Genomic DNA, 23,928 nt, shown 5'->3' with positions numbered 1-23,928 from the left:
ATTTTTTATGTGTATACTGGACAATTTACTCCTGTGACTAACAGGTGACTTCTCAGAATACTGTATAGCTGTTAATTTTCCCTTTCCCCTTCCGTTTCCATTTGGCCAAAACCACTAAACACACACACAAACACACACACTATATAGTTCAATTAGCAACCACATTGCTCCAGGCAGAGGCGTAGCTAGGGTTTTGGTCCAGGGGGGGCGAAGCTTCTGAGTGGGCCCCTAACCAGGTAACCTTGATTACAACTCGATGACTCACCCTAATAGTGGAGGAGACCTCAGCAGATGACCGCGCTGTTACTGAAGATAAATCTCTATATAACGACCAACATCGATATTACCGCCATATGGTCAGTGGTAAATACCAGCCCTTCAGAACATATAAGAGATTACAGCACAGTTACAGATGGTGACTTACCGCTGATATTCTTTATGATGGAATCGTCACTTTTCCCGTCTTTTCCATCTGGCCCAGACCGACATGACAACTTCTTCCGGCAAGGACTCAGCTGCAGAGAATACAACAAAGACACATTTCTCTTCTCACATTCCAGCCATCACCATCTATTCCCAACCTGCACAAACTCCTCATCCTGCTGATACCCCAACACTGAGCCGCTGCTGCCGTATGTGTCCCTATTACTGCACCTGATACCCCAATACTGAGCCGCTGCTGCCATATGTGTCCTTATTACTGCTCCTGATACCCCAATACTGAGCCTCTGCTGCTGTATCTGTCCCTATTACTGCCCCTGATACCCCAATACGGAGCCGCTGCTGCCATATGTGACCCTATTCCTGCACCTGATACCCCAATACTGAGCCGCTGCTGCTGTATCTGTCCCTATTACTGCCCCTGATACCCCAATACTGAACCGCTGCTGCCCTATGTGACCCTATTATTGCACCTACTCTGTGGTTCTCTGTACCCTCTAAAATCTAAAGCACCCCTCTATAATATAGTAATGCCGGGTGCAAGTGCCGTAGAAAACAGAGCTCACATTTTGCCCCCTAGAAAATAATAATGCCCTCTGTGTGCCCCTTTGATAGTCACAGTAACCTGAGTTCCCCTATTACAATAAGTGCCCACTTTACATTTAATAATGTCCTGAGTCTCCCCCCTGTACAGCTCACCTATACACAGTATAATGCCCCCTAACTGTATAGTACCACCCACACAGTATACTGACCCGTTAGTAGCCTTCAAACTGATGGCTCCAACACTGTAATACCCACACTGTATGATGGCCCAATAGATAACCTCCATATAGTATAATGTGCCAGATAGTCCTCAATATAGCACAAGGCAGCACCCCTATAGGCAGACCCTGTAGTATAAGGCAGCACCCCCCATAGGCAGATCCGGTAGAATAAGGCAGCACCCCCCAAAGGCAGATCCTGTAGAATAAGGCAGCACTCCCCCCATAGGCAGATCCTGTAGAATAAGGCAGCACTCCCCCCATAGGCAGATCCTGTAGAATAAGGCAGCCCTCCCCCCCCCATAGGCAGATCCTGTAGAATAAGGCAGCACTCCCCCCATAGGCAGATCCTGTAGAATAAGGCAGCACTCCCCCCATAGGCAGATCCTGTAGAATAAGGCAGCCCTCCCCCCCATAGGCAGATCCTGTAGAATAAGGCAGCACTCCCCCCTATAGGCAGATCGTGTGTATAAGGCAGCACTCCCTCCCCTTAGGCATATCCTGTATATAAGGCAGCACTCCCCCCCTATAGACAGATACTGTAGAATAAGGCTGCACTCCCCCCCATAGGCAAATCCTGTATATAAGGCAGCACTCCCCCCCTATAGGCAGATCCTGTGTATAAGGCAGCACTCCCCCCCTATAGGCAGATCCTGTATATAAGGCAGCACTCCCCCCCATAGGCAGATCCTGTGTATAAGGCAGCACTCCCCCCTTATAGACAGATCCTGTATATAAGGCAGCACTCCCCCCTTATAGGCAGATCCTGTGTATAAGGCAGCACTCCCCCCCTATAGGCAGATCCTGTGTATAAGGCAGCACTCCCCCTTATAGGCAGATCCTGTATATAAGGCAGCACTCCCCCCCTATAGGCAGATCCTGTGTATAAGGCAGCACTCCCCCCTTATAGACAGATCCTGTATATATGGCAGCACTCCCCCCTATAGGCAGACCCTGCAGTATAAGGCAGCACTCCCCCTTATAGGCAGATCCTGTATATAAGGCAGCACTCCCCCCCTATAGGCAGATTCTGTATATAAGGCAGCACTCCCCCCCCTATAGGCATATCCTGTATATAAGGCAGCACTCCCCCCTATAAGCAGATCCTGTATATAAGGCAGCACTCCCCCCTTATAAGCAGATCCTGTAGAATAAGGCAGCCCCTTAGGCAGATCAAGCAGCCCCCATATAAAACACAGTAAAGAAATACTCACCTCTCTTCCTCCTTGTTCCAGCGGCGCTCCCTGCTCCCGCTCATCTGACAGTGGGCGCTGGGCGGTGACGTCATCGTGCCCGCTGTCAGACAGTGTGGGGGATGATGGGAGGAGCGCAGCGCTCCTTCCCTCATCACTGCAGTGAGCTGTATTGGATAGATGCCGATACAGCTCACCGTGCAATGACAGGCGGGGGGCCCACTGCTGGCACCGGGCCCCCGCCGCCTGCTCAGGGGCCCCATAGCGGCAGAGCAGGGGATCGATTCTCCCTGCTCTGCCGCAGAATGTAACTGCATCGGCGCGCTGCGAGCGCCAATGCAGTTACAGTAGCGTAGCTCCGGGTGGGCCCCTTCAGAGCGCGGGGCCCGGGGCGATGGCCCCCTCTGCCCCCCCGGTAGCTACGCTACTGGCTCCAGGGAGTATTTATACTTGTGGAGACACAAGCGTCAGTGGGTGATATCGTCCGCTGGCCCAGCTGTCTTTAGAAAGACAGTATGGAGAAGGGTCCATCCACTGTAAGCCTGCACTCCTTTCCCGTGGGCAGAATACTACTCAGACAACACAGGGTGAGGGTAAAACAGAGTAGCAATACATTGTTAAACCACCCAACAGATAATAACACATAGAACAGGCCCAGCAAAATACCTAAGATGGTGCAAAGTTACAGAGTCTCATCCTTCTGCTAACTTGCTGGGATTAGAATATTTGTGACTTTGAGGCTTGCAAGGCTGACTACCTCCAACTGTGGCACCCCGCTTTTGGTGGTCACCCAAATAGCGGAGGTACCAATAAGCTTAGGAAGCTGACAGCTCATTGAGGCACATGGCCAGATGATAGGATGGTCCCAATCTGGCTTCTCGGAAATTCTCCATAAAGCCAGGTGACCGGTGGGTCCCAACACTGGCTTTCCCAAATGTATCCATGGATTCTGTGATGGTCAATAGAGCAAATCTGTACTTTCCACCTAGGACTGTGGTACTTAAGTCTCCATCCTATAGAATGTCAAATCTGTGTCCCTCTTGATGGAGCCATAATGTCCTGGCAGCTATCCTGTAGGGTGTTTCTGGCTGTTTTGTAAAAATCTGTCATACAGAGGCAAACCCTGTTTTTTAAAGTTCACAGCTCCTCTTCAGGCATTTTTTCCACAGGATAGGGGAAAGGTGGCAGTGCTCATCTCTCATTGTTTAATTATTTAATCATTTTCAATTTGCATAGTTTGCCCTCCATAGTTTGCAGGTCAACAAACTGCATGACCTGCTGCAATGTGTAATCAACTTATTAACCCCTTTAACCCCAAGGGTGGTTTGCAGGTTAATGATCAGGCCAATTTTTACAATTCTGACCACTGTCCTTTTATGAGGCAATAACTCTGGAAAGCTTCCATGAAACCCAGTGATTCTGATAATGTTTTCTCGTGACATATTATACTTCTCTGACATTACTTGCACTTATTTGTGGAAAAAATGGAAATTTGGTGAAACTTTTGAAAATTTTGCAATTTCCCAACTCTGAATTTTCATGCCCTTAAATAACAGAGATATATCACACAAAATACTTAATAAGTAACATCTCCCACATGTTTACTGTACATCAACACAATTTTGTAACCAATTTGTACTGAGTAAGCTAATACCCCATATGTGGGAGTAAACCACTGTTTGGTGGAAAAGCAGAGCTCGGAAGGGAAGGAGCGCCGTTTGACTTTTTCAACGCAAAATTGGCTGGAATTAAGATCGGACGCCATGTCACATTTGGAGAGCCTCTTATGTGTGTAAACAATGGAAACTCCCCACAAGTGACACCATTTTGGAAACCAGACCCCCTAAATGTGTGGTGAGCACTGTTAGGGCTAGCGGAACGCACCAAATAATTATAAGGATGCTATAAGGTGCGTTCGCAGCCCGGTGTCCACCGTACAGAGATGGAACCTGCTGCTGAGTAATGACGGACTATATGGTGGTATAATGTGGATACACACACAGGTTAGCTTCACCCGGTATGAAGGAAGCGAACCCTGTTGCGTCACAGGGCCGCGGTACCGCACAAAGAACACAAGGAAAGAATCACAGAACTCTGTCCCAAGACTCAGGGAAAGAGTTCCTCTAGACTTCGTGCGCTCGACACCGCAACTGGGGTCTCAGAGATTAACAGAACTAATAATTGTCTGCACAAGAGTGCGTGCAGTGCAGCTCTGGCAGATGCCACTAACCACCCAGATTTGGGCCAGGAAAGCGCTCTATTAGCGCATGGCACCGTACTGGCGGTCACTGCTATCAGACGCTGTATCGTGTGCTAGCTGTGCGGGATAGCACTGTAGGTGCTAGGTAGCTTCCACCATTCGCGAACAGTCAACAACACTATGGATGTGAATGATTCAGAGCTTTCATCCATCGACAGGCATACATCCACACACACACATTAATAAGTTTATACTAGCGCATGGCCGTGTGGCCATACAAACCTTTTATAGCAGAAGCTCTCCAGGACCTTCCTAGTGGTCCAATAGGAGCTGCTACAGGGCCTGAGCATGTGACCCCTGACCTCCAATAAGAGGTCATCCCTTGGGCATGCTCAGAAGAAGAAAAGCAGGACTTAGTCCCAGGGACGCCTGCTCGCCGCTGATCAGTACTGGTTACAATGGCTGAGCCTGTAAGGACAGCAGTAACCAAGCGCACAGTATCAGCTTGAGCCAGCCGCTGGGACCGATGTCTCTGCTGAGCAGGCTCCACTGCGGCTGGAGGAGAATGGGAGACTGCAGAGGAGATGATTCAAGATTCCCCCTGTGCAGCGGCGGGAACTCGACACCTATCAAACACTTTGAACCCCCAAGTGCTTCACAGAAGTTTATATAATAGAGCCATAAAAATCATAATTTTTCCACAAAAATTATCTTTTTGCCCCCAATTTTTTATATTACCAAGGGTAACAGAAGAAATTGCCCCCCAAGATAATTGTACCATTTTTCCTGAGTATGCTGATACCCCATATGGGGGGGTAAACCACTGTTTGGGAACATGGCAGAGCCCAGAAGGGAAGGAGCACCAGATTTCACTGTTATGGTTTGCAGGTGCCATGACCCACTCGGAGAGCCCATGAGGTGCCAAAACAGCAGAACCCCCCATAAGTGACCCCATTTTATGAACTATACCTCTCAATGAATGAATTTAGAGGTGCAGTGATCATATTGACACCATGGGTGTGTGACAGAATTTAATACCAATGGGCAGCCATGTGGAGAGACTCGGGAGGAACGGAGCGCTATTTGCCTATTCAAGTGAATAGTGTGTCTGACAACATTTCAGTGTGTTTCCACGGACCTTATGTCCATGGGTAAAACATGCTGACATGTCCATTTTTTAATGTCAGCACGGGCCACAAAACATCCAGCACACGTGCATACGCATAACACACATGGATGTTATCTATGTGACACGCATCAGCGCAGAGGAAGAAGTGTTACAGTAAACACTGTTCCCAGGCACCGGGTGCTGAACATGACTCTCATCATTCTCCCCTGCTTTGCCGGCAAATGATTGTCTCCCCTGCTTGAGCCAATCACCAGCAGAGCAGGGGAGAATGATGAGAGCTGTGTTCAGCACCCAGCGCCGGGGAACAGCACTTACTGTAACGCTTCTTCCCTAGCACCAGTCCTTGTGGTACTGATGCAGCACACGCATGCCACACATGTGCCGCCAGTATTAAACAAACGGACACTGACATCTCCAGTACCGGAAATATCAGGACATGTAAAAGAGGCGTTATAGAGGGTTTTTATGTTTGGTTGCTGTCACACACTAAAAGACGCTTTTTGAACAAAGAAGAAAAAGCCCATGCATAAATTCAGGATCACCACTGTATACACAATACAAAGAGTTTTAGTTTATTTCCAAACCAGAAAAACACTCACAAATTTAAAAACATCTAAAACATCCACAAAGGCACATACATAATAGATCCAATATACAGAATATGAAATTCACAATAAATATGTATAATTCAACCACTGGCTACACAGATATTTTGTTATTGCAGGATTGATGCATGGTGTTACAAACAGGTTCTGCCAATTATAACCCCTTAACGACCGCCGATACGCCTTTTAACGGCGGCTGCTAAGGGTACTTAAACCACAGCGCCGTTAATTGACGGCGCTGTGGAAAAAGTGAATAGCGCCCCCCAGAGTCGGATTTTCTCTGGGGTCTCGGTTGCCGGGGGTAGCCGAGACCCCAGAGAACATGATTCGGGGGTTTTTTACCGACCCCCGAGTTGCGATCACCGGTAATTAACCGTTTACCGGCGGTCGCAACAAAAAAAAAAACAAAACGCGATTTGCCATTTAATTTCTCTGTCCTCCGATGTGATCGCACATCGGAGGACAGAGAAATGTGGTCCCCGATAGCCCCCGATAGCCCCCCAATACTCACCTACCTCCCCCGGTGCTCCTCGTGGCTCCCGATGGGCGCCGCCATCTTTTTCCGGGGAAATAATGGCGGGCGCATGCGCAGTGCGCCCGCCGCCTGGCACCCGGATGTTCTTTGGGGTCTCGGCTGCCGGGGGTAGTAGAGACCCCAAAGAACATGATCGGGGTTGGTTTTTACTGACCCCTGTTTTGCGATCGCCGGTAATTAACTGTTTACCGGCGACCGCAAAAAAAAAAAAAAAAGCGATGTCATTCTCTGTCCTCTGATGTGATTGCACATCAGAGGACAGAGAAATAGGGGGCTTCGGGGACCCTGTTATACTTACCGGTGTCCCTGGGTCCTCCTGCTTCTTCTGCTGGCCGCCGGCTTCTTGCTCCGGTAAGAAAATGGTGGGCGCATGCGCAGTGCGCCCGCCATGATCTGCCGGCCGGCAAAAGAAAATTCTTCCTCTTTTTTTATTTTGGTCACTGTGAGATCCTATCACAGTGATCAAAATAAAAAAAATAGTAAATAACCCCCCCCTTTATCACCCCCTTAGTAAGAAAAAAATAATAAAATAAAAAAAATGTATGAATTTCTATTTTCCAAATAGGGTTAGGGTTAGGGGTAGGGTTAGGGGTAGGGGTAGGGTTAGGGGTAGGGTTAGGGGTAGGGTTAGGGTTAGGGTTAGGGCTAGGGTTAGGGGTAGGGTTAGGGGTAGGGGTAGGGTTAGGGGGTAGGGTTAGGATATGTGCACACATAGAATGGTTCTCTGCGGATTTTTCCGCAGCGGATTTCATAAATCCGCAGGACCAAAACACTGCGTTTTTCCTGCGGATTTATCGCGGATGTACCGCGGTTTTTGTGCGGATTCCACTGTGGTTTTACACCTGCGTTTTTTTATTATGGAGCATGTGTAAAATCGCTGCAGAAAGAATTGACATGCTGCGGAATATAAACCGCTGCGTTTCCGTGTGTTTTTTTCCGCAGCATGGGCACAGCGTTTTATGTTTCCCATAGGTTTGCAATGTACTGTAAACTCATGGGAAACTGCTGCGGACCCACAGCTGTGGAAACGCTGCGGATCCGCAGCAAAATCCGCAACATGTGCACATAGCCTTAGGGTTAGGGTTAGGGCTTGGGTTAGGGTTAGAGCTAGGGTTAGGGCTGGGGTTGGGGCTAAAGTTAGGGTTTAGTGTTGGGGCTAGGTTTAGGGCTAAAGTTAGGGTTTGGGCTAAAGTTAGGGTTAGGGCTAGGGTTGGGGCTAAAGTTAGGGTTAGAGTTGGGATTAGGATTTGGATTAGGGTTGGCATTAGGGTTACATTTGGGATTAGGGTTAGGTTTGGGATTAGGGTTAAGGCTAGGGTTGGGATTAAGGATAGGGGTGTATTGGGATTAGGGTTAGGTTTTGAGGTTAGGGTTGAGATTAGGATTAGGGGGGTGTTGGGTTTAGGGTTTTGATTAGGGTTATGGTTAGCTTTGGGATTAGGGTTAGGGGTGTTTTGGGTGTTAGGGTTGTGATTAGGATTAAGGATCGGGTTGGGATTAGGGTTAGGGGTGTGTTGGGGTTAGGGTTGGAGTTAGAATTGGGGGGTTTCCTGTTGTGAATTTGCTTTTTGCTCCCTCTAGTGGTTACTAGTTTTTTGACTCTGGTTTTTCTGTCATTCCTTTTATCCGCACCTGGGTCGTTAGTTAAGGGTGTTGCTATATAAGCTCCCTGGACCTTCAGTTCAATGCCTGGCAACGTAGTTATCAGAGCTAGTCTGCTGTGCTCTTGTCTACTGATCCTGGTTCCAGTAATATCAGCTAAGTCTGCTTTTTGCTTTTTGCTATTTGTTTTGGTTTTGTATTTTTTGTCCAGCTTGTTCCAAATATATATCCTGACCTTTGCTGGAAGCTCTAGGGGGCTGGTGTTCTCCCCCCGGACCGTTAGACGGTTCGGGGGTTCTTGAATTTCCAGTGTGGATTTTGATAGGGTTTTTGTTGACCATATAAGTTACCTTTCTTTATTCTGCTATCAGCTAGCGGGCCTCTCTGTGCTAAACCTGGTTCATTTCTGTGTTTGTCATTTCCTCTTACCTCACCGTTATTATTTGTGGGGGGCTTCTATCCAGCTTTGGGGTTCCCTTCTCTGGAGGCAAGAAAGGTCTTTTGTTTTCCTCTACTAGGGGTAGCTAGATTCTCCGGCTGGAGCGTGTCATCTAGAATCAACGTAGGAATGATCCCCGGCTACTTCTAGTGTTGGCGTTAGGAGTAGATATATGGTCAACCCAGTTACCACTGCCCTATGAGCTGGATTTTTGTATTCTGCAGACTTCCACGTTCCTCTGAGACCCTCGCCATTGGGGTCATAACAGTTTGCCAGGCCAGTATTAAAGGTTTAATGCATTGCAGAAGAGGGATTATAAGAAAGAAGATTCTGAGTTTTTTTTTTTTTTTTTTCTTCTTCCCCTTTACCTCAGAGTGGCTATGCTTGCTGCAGACATGAATGTCCAGACCTTGATTACAAGTGTGGACCAGCTGGCTACTCGTGTGCAGGGCATACAAGACTATGTTATCAGAAATCCTAGGTCAGAACCTAAAATACCGATTCCTGAACTGTTTTCCGGAGACAGGTTTAAGTTTAGGAATTTCGTGAATAATTGTAAATTGTTTTTGTCCCTGAGACCCTGTTCATCTGGAGACTCTGCTCAGCAAGTAAAAATTGTTATTTCGTTCTTACGGGGCGACCCTCAGGATTGGGCTTTTTCGCTGGCGCCAGGAGATCCGGCATTGGCTGATATTAATGCGTTTTTTCTGGCGCTCGGTTTACTTTATGAGGAACCCAATCTTGAGATTCAGGCAGAAAAGGCCTTGCTGGCTATGTCTCAGGGGCAGGACGAGGCTGAAGTGTACTGCCAAAAATTTCGGAAATGGTCCGTGCTGACACATTGGAACGAGTGTGCACTGGCCGCTAATTTTAGAAATGGCCTTTCTGAAGCCATTAAGAATGTTATGGTGGGTTTTCCCATTCCCACAGGTCTGAATGATACTATGGCACTGGCTATTCAAATTGACCGGCGGTTGCGGGAGCGCAAAACCGCAAATTCCCTCATGGTGTTGTCTGAATAGACACCTGATTTAATGCAATGTGATAGAATCCTGACTAGAAATGAGCGGAAAATTCATAGACGCCGGAATGGCTTGTGCTACTACTGTGGTGATTCTACACATGTTATCTCAGCATGCTCTAAACGTATAGCTAAGGTTGTTAGTCCTGTCACCGTTGGTAATTTGCAACCTAAATTTATTCTGTCTGTAACTTTGATTTGCTCACTGTCGTCTTATCCTGTCATGGCGTTTGTAGATTCAGGTGCTGCCCTGAGTCTTATGGATCTGTCATTTGCTAAGCACTGTGGTTTTACTCTTGAACCATTTGAAAATCCTATTCCTCTTAGGGGTATTGATGCTACGCCATTGGCAGCAAATAAACCGCAGTATTGGACACAGGTTACCATGTGCATGACTCCTGAACACCGCGAGGTGATATGTGATCGCTTCTCAAAGATGGTCCATTTGGTTCCTTTGCCTAAGCTGCCTTCCTCTTCCGATCTGGTTCCTGTGTTTTTCCAGAACGTGGTTCGTTTGCACGGCATCCCTGAGAATATTGTGTCAGACAGAGGATCCCAGTTCGTTTCCAGGTTCTGGCGATCCTTTTGTAGTAGGATGGGCATTGATTTGTCGTTTTCGTCTGCTTTCCATCCTCAGACTAATGGACAGACGGAGCGAACCAATCAGACTTTGGAGGCTTATTTGAGGTGTTTTGTCTCTGCTGATCAGGACGATTGGGTGACATTCTTGCCGTTGGCTGAGTTTGCCCTTAATAATCGGGCTAGTTCCGCCACCTTGGTTTCGCCTTTTTTCTGCAACTCTGGTTTCCATCCTCGCTTTTCTTCGGGTCATGTGGAGCCTTCTGACTGTCCTGGGGTGGATTCTGTGGTGGATAGGTTGCAGCGGATCTGGAATCATGTGGTGGACAACTTGAAGTTGTCACAGGAGAGGGCTCAGCGCTTTGCCAACCGCCGCCGCGGTGTGGGTCCCCGACTACGCGTTGGGGATTTGGTATGGCTTTCTTCCCGCTTTGTTCCTATGAAGGTCTCCTCTCCCAAATTTAAACCTCGTTTTATTGGGCCTTACAAGATATTGGAAATCCTTAATCCTGTATCTTTTCGTCTGGATCTTCCTGTGTCATTTGCTATTCACAATGTATTTCATAGGTCCTTGTTGCGGCGGTACATTGTGCCTGTAGTTCCTTCTGCTGAGCCTCCTGCTCCGGTGTTGGTTGAGGGCGAGTTGGAGTACGTGGTGGAGAAGATCTTGGATTCTCGCCTCTCCAGGCGGAGGCTTCAGTACCTGGTCAAGTGGAAGGGCTATGGTCAAGAGGATAATTCCTGGGTGGTCGCCTCTGATGTTCATGCGGCCGATTTAGTTCGTGCCTTTCATGCCGCTCATCCTGATCGCCCTGGTGGTCGTGGTGAGGGTTCGGTGACCCCTCACTAAGGGGGGGGTACTGTTGTGAATTTGCTTTTTGCTCCCTCTAGTGGTTACTAGTTTTTTGACTCTGGTTTTTCTGTCATTCCTTTTATCCGCACCTGGGTCGTTAGTTAAGGGTGTTGCTATATAAGCTCCCTGGACCTTCAGTTCAATGCCTGGCAACGTAGTTATCAGAGCTAGTCTGCTGTGCTCTTGTCTACTGATCCTGGTTCCAGTAATATCAGCTAAGTCTGCTTTTTGCTTTTTGCTATTTGTTTTGGTTTTGTATTTTTTGTCAAGCTTGTTCCAAATATATATCCTGACCTTTGCTGGAAGCTCTAGGGGGCTGGTGTTCTCCCCCCGGACCGTTAGACGGTTCGGGGGTTCTTGAATTTCCAGTGTGGATTTTGATAGGGTTTTTGTTGACCATATAAGTTACCTTTCTTTATTCTGCTATCAGCTAGCGGGCCTCTCTGTGCTAAACCTGGTTCATTTCTGTGTTTGTCATTTCCTCTTACCTCACCGTTATTATTTGTGGGGGGCTTCTATCCAGCTTTGGGGTTCCCTTCTCTGGAGGCAAGAAAGGTCTTTTGTTTTCCTCTACTAGGGGTAGCTAGATTCTCCGGCTGGAGCGTGTCATCTAGAATCAACGTAGGAATGATCCCTGGCTACTTCTAGTGTTGGCGTTAGGAGTAGATATATGGTCAACCCAGTTACCACTGCCCTATGAGCTGGATTTTTGTATTCTGCAGACTTCCACGTTCCTCTGAGACCCTCGCCATTGGGGTCATAACAGTTTCCACTGTTTAGGTACATCAGGGGGTCTCTAAACGCCACAGCCAATTTTGTGCTCAAAAAGTAAAATGGAGCTCTCTACCTTCTGAGCTCTGCCGTGCGCCCAAACAGTGGTTTACCCCCACATATGGGGCATCAGCGTACTCGGGATAAAAAAAATATTTTTTATTTTCATGACTCTGCATTATAAACTTCTGTGAAGCACTTGGGCATTCAAAGTTCTCACCACACATCTAGATAAGTTCCTTGGGGGGGTCTAGTTTCCAAAATGGGGTCACTTCTGGGGGGTCTCTACTGTTTAGGTATATCTGGGGCTCTGCAAATGCAACATAACGCCCGCAGACCATTCTATCAAAGTCTGCATTCCAAAACGGCACTCTTTCCCTTCCGAGCTCAGCCATGCACCTAAACAGTGGTCCCCCCACACATGGGGTATCAGTGTACTCAGGACAAATTGGACAACAACTTTTGGGGTCCAATTTCTCTTTACCTTTGTGAAAATAAAAATTGGGGGGCTAAAAAAATCTTTTTTGTGAAAAAAATATTTTTTTTTGTTTTCACGACTCTGCATTATAAACTTCTGTGAAGCACTTGGGCATTCAAAGTTCTCACAACACATCTAGATAAGTTCCTTGGGGGGTCTAGTTTCCAAAATGAGGTCACTTGTGGGGGGTTTCTACTGTTTAGGTACATCGGGGGCTCTGCAAACGCAACATAATGCCTGCAGACTATCAAAGTCTGCATTCCAAAACGGCGCTCCTTCCCTTCCAAGCTCTGCCATGCGCCCAAACAGTGGTTTATCCCCCACATATGGGGTATCAGCCTACTCAGCATAAATTGCACAATAAATTTTGGGGTCCAATTTCTCCTGTTATCCTTGTGAAAGTAAAAATTTGGGGGTGAAAAGATCATTTTTGTGGAAAAAATATGATTTTTTTTATTTTCATGGCTGTACCACAGGACTGGCGTATAGCAAATGTGGTGCCAATATTCAAAAAAGGGGCAAAAACTGAACTCGGTAATTATAGGCCAGTAAGCTTAACCTCTACTGTGGGTAAAATCCTGGAGGGCATTCTAAGGGATACTATACTGGAGTATCTGAAGAGGAATAACCTTATGACCCAGTATCAGCACGGGTTTACTAGGGACCGTTCATGTCAGACTAATTTGATCAGCTTCTATGAAGAGGTAAGTTCCGGACTGGACCAAGGGAACCCAGTGGACGTAGTGTATATGGACTTTTCCAAAGCTTTTGATACGGTGCCACACAAAAGGTTGTTACATAAAATGAGAGTAATGGGGATAGGGGAAAATATGTGTAAGTGGGTTGAGAGCTGGCTCAGGGATAGGAAACAAAGGGTGGTTATTAATGGAGCACACTCAGACTGGGTTACGGTTAGCAGTGGGGTACCACAGGGGTCAGTATTGGGCCCTCTTCTTTTTAACATATTTATTAATGACCTTGTAGGGGGCATTCAGAGTAGAATTTCAATATTTGCAGATGACACTAAACTCTGCAGGGTAATCAATACAGGGGAGGACAATTTTATATTACAGGATGATTTATGTAAACTAGAAGCTTGGGCTGATAAATGGCAAATGAGCTTTAATGGGGATAAATGTAAGGTCATGCACTTGGGTAGAAGTAATAAGATGTATAACTATGTGCTTAATTCTAAAACTCTGGGCAAAACCGTCAATGAAAAAGACCTGGGTATATGGGTGGATGACAAACTCATATTCAGTGGCCAGTGTCAGGCAGCTGCTACAAAGGCAAATAAAATAATGGGATGTATTAAAAGAGGCATAGATGCTCATGAGGAGAACATAATTTTACCTCTATACAAGTCACTAGTTCGACCACACTTAGAATACTGTGCACAGTTCTGGTCTCCGGTGTATAAGAAAGACATAGCTGAACTGGAGCGGGTGCAGAGAAGAGCGACCAAGGTTATTAGAGGACTGGGGGGTCTGCAATACCAAGATAGGTTATTACACTTGGGGCTATTTAGTTTGGAAAAACAAAGACTAAGGGGTGATCTTATTTTAATGTATAAATATATGAGGGGACAGTACAAAGACCTTTCTGATGATCTTTTTAATCATAGACCTGAGACAGGGACAAGGGGGCATCCTCTACGTCTGGAGGAAAGAAGGTTTAAGCACAATAACAGACGCGGATTCTTTACTGTAAGAGCAGTGAGACTATGGAACTCTCTGCCGTATGATGTTGTAATGAGTGATTCATTAATTAAATTTAAGAGGGGACTGGATACCTTTCTGGAAAAGTATAATGTTACAGGGTATATACATTAGATTCCTTGATAAGGCGTTGATCCAGGGAACTAGTCTGATTGCCGTATGTGGAGTCGGGAAGGAATTTTTTTCCCCATGGTGGAGTTACTCTTTGCCACATGGGTTTTTTTTTGCCTTCCTCTGGATCAACATGTTAGGGCATGTTAGGTTAGGCTATGGGTTGAACTAGATGGACTTACAGTCTTCCTTCAACCTTCATAACTATGTACATTATAAACTTCTGTGAAGCAGTTGGGGGTTCCTAGTGCTCACCACACATCTAGATAAGCTCTTTGGGGGGTCTAGTTTCCAAAATGGAGTCACTTGTGGGGGGTTTCTACTGTTTAGGTACATCAGGATCTCTGCAAATGCAACATGACACCTGCAGACCATCCCATCAAAGTCTGCATTCCAAGCGGCGCTCCTTCCCTTCCGAGCCCTGATGGGTGCCCAAACAGTGCCCTCCCCCCACATATGGGGTATCAGCGTACTCAGGACAAACTGGTCAACAGATTTTGGGGTCCAATGTCTCCTGTTACCCTTGATAAAATAAAAAATTGCAGGCTAAAAAATCATTTTTGAGTGAAAAAAAAGGATTTTTTTTTTCACAGCTCTACGTTATAAACTTCCGTGAAGCACCTGGGGGTTTAAAGTGCTCACCACACATCTAGATAAGTTCCTTAAGGGGTCTAGTTTCCAAAATGGTGTCATTTTTGGGGGGTTTCCACTGTTTAGGCACATCAGGGGCTCTCCAAACGCGACATGGCATCCGATCTCAATTCCAGCCAATTCTACATTGAAAAAGTAAAACGGCACTCCTTCTCTTCCAAGCTCTGCAGTGCGCCTAAACAGTGGTTTACCCCCACATATGGGGTATTGACGTACTCAGGAGAGGTTGCACAACAACATTTGTTGTCTAATTTCTCCTGTTACCCTTGTGAAAATAAAAATTTGGGGGCAAAAAATCATTTTTGTAGAAAAAATGTGACTTTTTTATTTTCACGGCTCTACGTTATAAACTTCCGGGAAGCACCTGGGGGTTTAAAGTGCTCACCACACATCTAGATAAGTTCCTTAAGGGGTCTAGTTTCCAAAATGGTGTCATTTGTGGGGGGTTTAAACTGTTTAGGCACATCAGTGGCTCTCCAAACGCGACATGGCATCCGATCTCAATTCCAGCTAATTCTACATTGAAAAAGTAAAACGGCGCTCCTTCTCTTTCAAGCTCTGCAGTGAGCCCAAACAGTGGTTTACCCCCACATATGGGGTATCAACGTACTCAGGAGAAATTGCACAACAACTTTTGTGGTCTAATCTCTCCTGTTACCCTTGGGAAAATAAAAATTTTGGGGCAAAAAGATCATTTTTGTAGAAAAAATGTGATTTTTTTTATTTTCACGGCTCTACGTTATAAACTTCCGTGAAGCACCTGGGGGATCAAAGTGCCCACCACACATCTAGTTAAGTTCCTTATGGGGTCTAGTTTCCAAAATGGTGTCACTTGTGGGGGGTTTCCACTGTTTAGGCACATCAGGGGCTCTCCAAACGCGACATGGCGTCCGATCTCAATTCCAGCCAATTCTACATTGAAAAAGTAAAACGGCACTCCTTCTCTTCTAAGCTCTGCGGTGCGCCCAAACAGTGGTTTACCCTCACATATGGGGTATCGACGTACTCAGGAGAAATTGCACAACAACATTTGTGGTCTAATTTCTCCTGTTACCCTTGTGAAAATAAGAATTTGTGGGCGAAAATATCATTTTTGTGTAAACAAATGCGATTTTTTATTTTCACGGCTCTACGTTATAAACTTCTGTGAAGCACTTGGGGGCTCAAAGTGCTCACCACACATCTAGTTAAGTTCCTTTAGGGGTCTAGTTTCCAAAATGGTGTCACTTGTGGAGCGTTTCCACTGTTGAGGCACATCAGGGGCTCTCCAAACGTGACATGGCATCCGATCTCAATTCCAGCCAATTCTGCATTGAAAAAGTCAAACGGCGCTCCTTCTCTTCCAAGCTCTGCGGTGCGCCCAAACAGTGGTTTACCCCCACATATGGGGTTTCAGCGTATTCAGGAGAAATTGCACAACAAAATATATGGTTAAATTTCTGTTTTTACACTTGTGAAAATAAAAAAATATGGTTCTGAATTAAAGTGTTTGCAAAAAAAGTTAAATGTTCATTTTTTCCTTCCACATTGTTTGAGTTCCTGTGAAGCACGTAAAGGGTTAATAAACTTCTTGAATGTGGTTTTGAGCACCGTGAGGGGTGAAGTTTTTAGAATGGTGTCACACTTGGTTATTTTCTATCATATAGACCCCTCAAAATGACTTCAAATGTGATGTGGTCCCCCCCAAAAAATGGTGTTGTAAAAATGAGAAATTGCTGGTCAAATTTTAACCCTTATAACTCCCTAACAAAAAAAAATGTTGTTTCCAAAATTGTGCTGATGTAAAGTAGACATGTCGGAAATGTTATTTATTAACTATTTTGTGTGACATATCTCTCTGATTTAAGGGCATAAAAATACAAAATTTGAAAATTGCTAAATTTTTAAAATTTTCACCATATTTCCATTTTTTTCATAAATAATCGCAAGTAATATCGAATAAATGTTATCACTAGCATGAAGTACAACATGTCACGAAAAAACAATCTCAGAATCAGCAGGATCCGTTAAAGCGTTCCAGAGTTATAACCTCATAAAGTGACAGTGGTCAGAATTGTAAAAATTGGCTCGGTCATTAAGTACCAAATTGGCTCTGTCACTAAGGGGTTAATACCCTCCATCATAGGATTACACACAATAAAACCTGAACACTCATGTTGTTTTGCACCCTTCAGTTCCATATAACTTTGTTGGGGTATATACCATGGGGCAAAAAAGTATTTAGTCAGTCAGCAATAGTGCAAGTTCCACCACTTAAAAAGATGAGAGGCGTCTGTAATTTACATCATAGGTAGACCTCAACTATGGGAGACAAACTGAGAAAAAAAAATCCAGAAAATCATATTGTCTGTTTTTTTATCATTTTATTTGCATATTCTGGTGGAAAATAAGTATTTGGTCAGAAACAAAATTTCATCTCAATACTTTGTAATACATCCTTTGTTGGCAATGACAGAGGTCAAACGTTTTCTGTAAGTCTTCACAAGGTTGCCACACACTGTTGGTATGTTGGCCCATTCCTCCATGCAGATATCCTCTAGAGCAGTGATGTTTTTGGCTTTTCGCTTGGCAACACGGACTTTCAACTCCCTCCAAAGGTTTTCTATAGGGTTGAGATCTGGAGACTGGCTAGGCCACTCCAGGACCTTGAAATGCTTCTTATGAAGCCACTCCTTCGTTGCCCTGGCGGTGTGCTTTGGATCATTGTCATGTTGAAAGACCCAGCCACGTTTCATCTTCAATGCCCTTGCTGATGGAAGGAGGTTTGCACTCGAAATCTCACGATACATGGCCCCATTCATTCTTTCATGTACCCGGATCAGTCGTCCTGGCCCCTTTGCAGAGAAACAGCCCCAAAGCATGATGTTTCCACCACCATGCTTTACAGTAGGTATGGTGTTTGATGGATGCAACTCAGTATTCTTTTTCCTCCAAACACGACAAGTTGTGTTTCTACCAAACAGTTCCAGTTTGGTTTCATCAGACCATAGGACATTCTCCCAAAACTCCTCTGGATCATCCAAATGCTCTCTAGCAAACTTCAGACGGGCCCGGACATGTACTGGCTTAAGCAGTGGGACACGTCTGGCACTGCAGGATCTGAGTCCATGGTGGCGTAGTGTGTTACTTATGGTAGGCCTTGTTACATTGGTCCCAGCTCTCTGCAGTTCATTCACTAGGTCCCCCCGCGTGGTTCTGGGATTTTTGCTCACCGTTCTTGTGATCATTCTGACCCCACGGGGTGGGATTTTGCGTGGAGCCCCAGATCGAGGGAGATTATCAGTGGTCTTGAATGTCTTCCATTTTCCAATTATTGCTCCCACTGTTGATTTCTTCACTCCAAGCTGGTTGGCTATTGCAGATTCAGTCTTCCCAGCCTGGTGCAGGGCTACAATTTTGTTTCTGGTGTCCTTTGACAGCTCTTTGGTCTTCACCATAGTGGAGTTTGGAGTCAGACTGTTTGAGGGTGTGCACAGGTGTCTTTTTATACTGATAACAAGTTTAAACAGGTGCCATTACTACAGGTAATGAGTGGAGGAAAGAGGAGACTCTTAAAGAAGAAGTTACAGGTCTGTGAGAGCCAGAAATCTTGATTGTTTGTTTCTGACCAAATACTTATTTTCCACCAGAATATGCAAATAAAATGATAAAAAAACAGACAATGTGATTTTCTGGATTTTTTTTTCTCAGTTTGTCTCCCATAGTTGAGGTCTACCTATGATGTAAATTACAGACGCCTCTCATCTTTTTAAGTGGTGGAACTTGCACTATTGCTGACTGACTAAATACTTTTTCGCCCCACTGGACCCTATACAGCAACAACTGGACTAATAGCAATCTTAACAAAAATAAAGTTACAAGTCCTGAAAGGGACCAGACAAATGAGGTTATAAACCAAGGCAACCTAATAATTAGTGTTGAGCGATACCGTCCGATACTTGAAAGTATCGGTATCGGAAAGTATCGGCCGATACCGGCAAAGTATCGGATCTAATCCGATACCGATACCCGATACCAATACAAGTCAATGGGACTCAAGTATCGGACGGTATCCCTGATGGTTCCCAGGGTCTGAAGGAGAGGAAACTCTCCTTCAGGCCCTGGGATCCATATTACTGTGTAAAATAAAGAATTAAAATAAAAAATATTGCTATACTCACCTCTCCAACGCAGCCTGCACCTTACCGAGGGAACCGGCAGCCTTCTTTGCTTAAAATGCGCGCGTTTACTGCCTTCCGTGACGTCACGGCTTCTGATTGGTCGCGTGCCGCCCATGTGATGGTGACGCGACCAATCACAACAAGCCGTGACGTAATTTCAGGTCCTGAATGCCTAATTCTAGGCATTCAGGATTTGAAAATTACGTCACGGCTTGTGATTGGTCGCGTGCCGCCCATGTGACCGCGACGCGACCAATCACAACAAGCCGTGACATAATTTTCAGGTCCTGAATGCCTAATTCTAGGCATTCAGGATTTGAAAATTACGTCACGGCTTGTGATTGGTCGCGTGCCGCCCATGTGACCGCGACGCGACCAATCACAACAACCCGTGACATAATTTTCAGGTCCTGAATGCCTAATTCTAGGCATTCAGGATTTGAAAATTACGTCATGGCTTGTGATTGGTCGCGTCGCGGTCACATGGGTGTGAATGGCAAACGACACCGGAGGATCCAAGCGAAAGGACACAGGATTAAGGATTTCCAATATCTTGTAAGGACCGATGAAGCGAGGCTTAAATTTAGGAGAGGAGACCTTCATAGGAACAAATCGAGAAGACAGCCATACCAAATCCCCAACACGAAGTCGGGGACCCACACCGCGGCGGCGGTTGGCAAAACGCTGAGCCTTCTCCTGTGACAACTTTAAGTTGTCCACCACATGATTCCAAATCTGCTGCAACCTATCCACCACAGAATCTACCCCAGGACAGTCAGAAGGCTCCACATGTCCCGAGGAAAAACGAGGATGGAAACCAGAGTTGCAGAAAAATGGCGAAACCAAAGTAGCGGAACTAGCCCGATTATTAAGGGCAAACTCAGCCAACGGCAAGAAGGTCACCCAATCATCCTGATCATCAGAAACAAAACACCTCAAATAAGCCTCCAGAGTCTGATTAGTTCACTCCGTTTGTCCATTAGTCTGAGGATGAAAGGCAGACGAAAACGACAAATCAATGCCCATCTTAGCACAAAAGGATCGCCAGAACCTGGAAACAAACTGGGATCCTCTGTCAGACACAATATTCTCAGGAATGCCGTGTAAACGAACCACATTCTGAAAGAACAAAGGAACCAGATCGGAAGAGGAAGGCAGCTTAGACAAAGATACCAAATGGACCATCTTGGAAAAGCGATCACATACCACCCAGATGACAGACATGCCCTGAGACACCGGAAGATCCGAAATTAAATCCATGGAAATGTGTGTCCAAGGCCTCTTCGGGACAGGCAAGGGCAAGAGCAACCCGCTGGCATGAGAACAGCAAGGCTTAGCTCAAGCACAAGTCCCACAGGACTGCACAAAAGACTGCACATCCCACGACAAGGAAGGCCACCAAAAGGACCTAGCCACCAAATCTCTGGTGCCAAAAATTCCCGGATGCCCTGCCAACACCGAGGAATGAACCTCGGAAATGACTCTCCTGGTCCACTTATCAGGAACAAACAGTCTGTCAGGTGGACGAGAGTCAGGTCTACCAGCCTGAAATCTCTGCAACACACGTCGCAAATCCGGAGAAATCGCTGACAAAATAACTCCCTCTTTAAGAATACCAACTGGTTCTGCAACTCCAGGAGAGTCAGGCACAAAGCTCCTTGAAAGAGCATCAGCCTTCACATTCTTTGAACCTGGTAAATACGAGACCACAAAGTCAAAACAGGAGAAAAACAATGACCAACGGGCCTGTCTAGGATTCAGGCGTTTAGCAGACTCGAGATACATCAGATTTTTGTGATCAGTCAAGACCACCACACGATGCTTAGCACCCTCGAGCCAATGACGCCACTCCTCAAATGCCCACTTCATGGCCAACAACTCCCGATTGCCAACATCATAATTCCGCTCAGCAGGAGACCTAGACCTATGTCATCACGCTGCCCACACTCTGCGTACTCCTTCATTGGCTGAAAAATGGTGCTGAAAGTGTCATACGAAACGCGACTTTGGCGCGAAGATCGCCGTCCACTTCCTAGAGAAAAAAGCACATGGTCTCATTACAGAGCAACCAGGGCCTCTCTGCGACAAAACGGCCCCTGACCCAATCTCAGAAGCATCCACTTCAACCTGAAAGGGAAGTGAGACATCAGGCTGGCACAAAACAGGCGCCGAAGTAAACCGGCGCTTCAACTCTTGGAAGGCTTCCACGGCTGCAGGAGCCCAGTTAGAAACATCTGAACCTTTCTTGGTCATATCCGTCAAAGGTTTAACAACGCTAGAAAAGATAGCGATAAAACGACGGTAGAAGTTAGCAAAACCCAAGAACTTCTGAAGACTCTTAACTGACGTGGGTTGAGTCCAATCATGAATAGCTCGGACCTTGACTGGGTCCATCTCCACCGCAGAAGGGGAAAAAATAAAACCCAAAAAGGGAACCTTCTGTACTCCAAAGAGACACTTTGAGCCCTTAACAAACAAAGCATTCTCACGCAAAACCTGAAACACCATCCTGACCTGCTCTACATGCGAGTCCCAATCATCAGAAAAAAACCAGAATATCATCCAGATAAACAATCATAAATTTATCCAGATACTTCCGGAAAATATCATGCATAAAGGACTGAAACACTGAAGGAGCATTAGAGAGCCCAAAAGGCATCACCAAGTACTCAAAATGAACTTCGGGCATATTAAATGCAGTTTTCCATTCATCTCCTTGCTTAATGCGCACAAGGTTGTACGCACCACGAAGATCTATCTTGGTGAACCACTTGGCACCTTTAATCCGGGCAAACAAGTCTGACAACAGAGGCAAAGGATACTGAAATTTAACAGTGATTTTATTCAGAAGCCGATAGTCAATACAAGGTCTCAAAGATCCGTCCTTCTTGGCCACAAAAAAGAATCCCGCACCAAGAGGGGAAGAGGATGGACGGATATGCCCCTTCTCCAGAGATTCCTTGATATACGAACGCATTGCGGTATGCTCAGGTACAGACAGATTAAATAATCTTCCCTTAGGAAATTTACTACCTGGAATCAAATCTATAGCGCAGTCACAGTCCCTATGAGGAGGCAGAGCACTGGACCTGGACTCGCTGAATACATCCTGATAATCAGACAAATACTCAGGAACTTCCGAAGGAGTAGAGGAAGCAATAGACACCGGCGGGGAATCACCATGAATTCCCTGACAGCCCCAACTTGATTGGTTACCTGTGTCCAAAACTGCGGTTTATTTTCCGCCAATGGCGTAGCATCAATACCTCTAAGAGGGATAGGATTTACCAACGGCTCAAGAACAAAACCACAGCGCTTGGCAAATGACAGATCCATAAGACTCAGGGCAGCACCTGAATCCACAAACGCCATAACAGGGTAGGAGGACAATGAGCAAATTAAAGTCACAGACAAAATAAATTTAGGTTGCAAATTACCAATGGCGACAGGACTAACAACCCTTATTAGGCGTTTAGAGCATGCTGATATAACATGTGTAGAATCACCACAGTAAAAACACAACCCATTCTGACGTCTATGATTTTTCCGTTCATTTCTAGTCTGAATTCTACCACATTGCATTAAATCAGGTGTTTGTTCAGACAACACCACCAGAGGATTAGCGGCTTTGCGCTCCCGCAAACGCCGGTCAATTTGAATAGCCAGCGCCATGGAATCATTCAGACTTGTAGGAATGGGGAAACCCACCATCACATTCTTAATGGCTTCAGAAAGGCCATTTCTGAAATTTGCGGCCAGAGCACACTCATTCCACTGAGTAAGCACGGACCATTTCCGAAATTTTTGGCAATACACTTCAGCTTCATCCTGGCCCTGAGAAATAGCCAGCAAGGCTTTTTCTGCCTGAATTTCAAGATTGGGTTCCTCGTAAAGCAATCCGAGCGCCAGAAAAAACGCATCAATATTTGCCAATGCCGGATCTCCTGGCGCTAGCGAGAAAGCCCAATCCTGAGGGTCGCCCCGTAAGAAAGAGATAACAATTTTAACTTGCTGAGCTGAGTCTCCAGATGAACGGGGTCTCAGAGATAGAAACAATTTACAATTATTCCTGAAATTCCTAAACTTAAATCGGTCTCCAGAGAACAGTTCAGGAATAGGTATTTTAGGTTCAGACATTGGACTACTGGTAACAAAATCTTGTATGCCCTGCACACGAGCAGCAAGCTGATCTACACTTGTAATCAAGGTCTGGACATTCATGTCTGCAGCAAGCTGAAGCCACTCAGAGGTAAAGGGGAGGAAGAAAGAGAGGAAAAAAAAAAAACAACTCAGAATTTCCTTTCTTATTATCCCACTTCTGCAATGCATTAAACATTCAACTTTGGCCTGGCATACTGTTATGACCCCAATGGCAGAGGGTCTCAAAAGTAAATACCAAGTCTGCAAACACAAAAAAACCAGCTCATAGGGCAGTGGTAACTGGGCTGACCGTATATCTAATCCTAGCACCACAAATAGCAGCAGCCGGGGAACGTGCCTACGTTGGTTCTAGACGTCTCGCGCCAGCCAGAGAACTAACTAACCCTAGAAGGGAAAAGATAGACCTTTCTTGCCTCCAGAGAAAAGACCCCAAAAGTTGGATACAAGCCCCCAACAAATAATAACGGTGAGGTAAGAAGAAAAGACAAACGTAAGAATGAACTAGATATTTAGCAAA

At 45.8% G+C, this 23,928-nt stretch overlaps 1 protein-coding gene across 1 annotated transcript in view; it reads left to right on the top strand.

Moving 5' to 3' along the window:
- LOC143766682 (excitatory amino acid transporter 5-like) overlaps window positions 1–23,928 on the top strand; it is a 2,075,093-nt gene that overhangs the window by 1,163 nt on the left and 2,050,002 nt on the right. The window lies entirely within an intron of this gene.

This window comes from Ranitomeya variabilis, chromosome 1, assembly GCF_051348905.1.
Source record: "Ranitomeya variabilis isolate aRanVar5 chromosome 1, aRanVar5.hap1, whole genome shotgun sequence".
Lineage (NCBI taxonomy): Eukaryota > Metazoa > Chordata > Amphibia > Anura > Dendrobatidae > Ranitomeya > Ranitomeya variabilis.
Note: the sequence above shows the minus strand (reverse complement) of the source record. Positions and strands in the feature narration are given on the sequence as shown.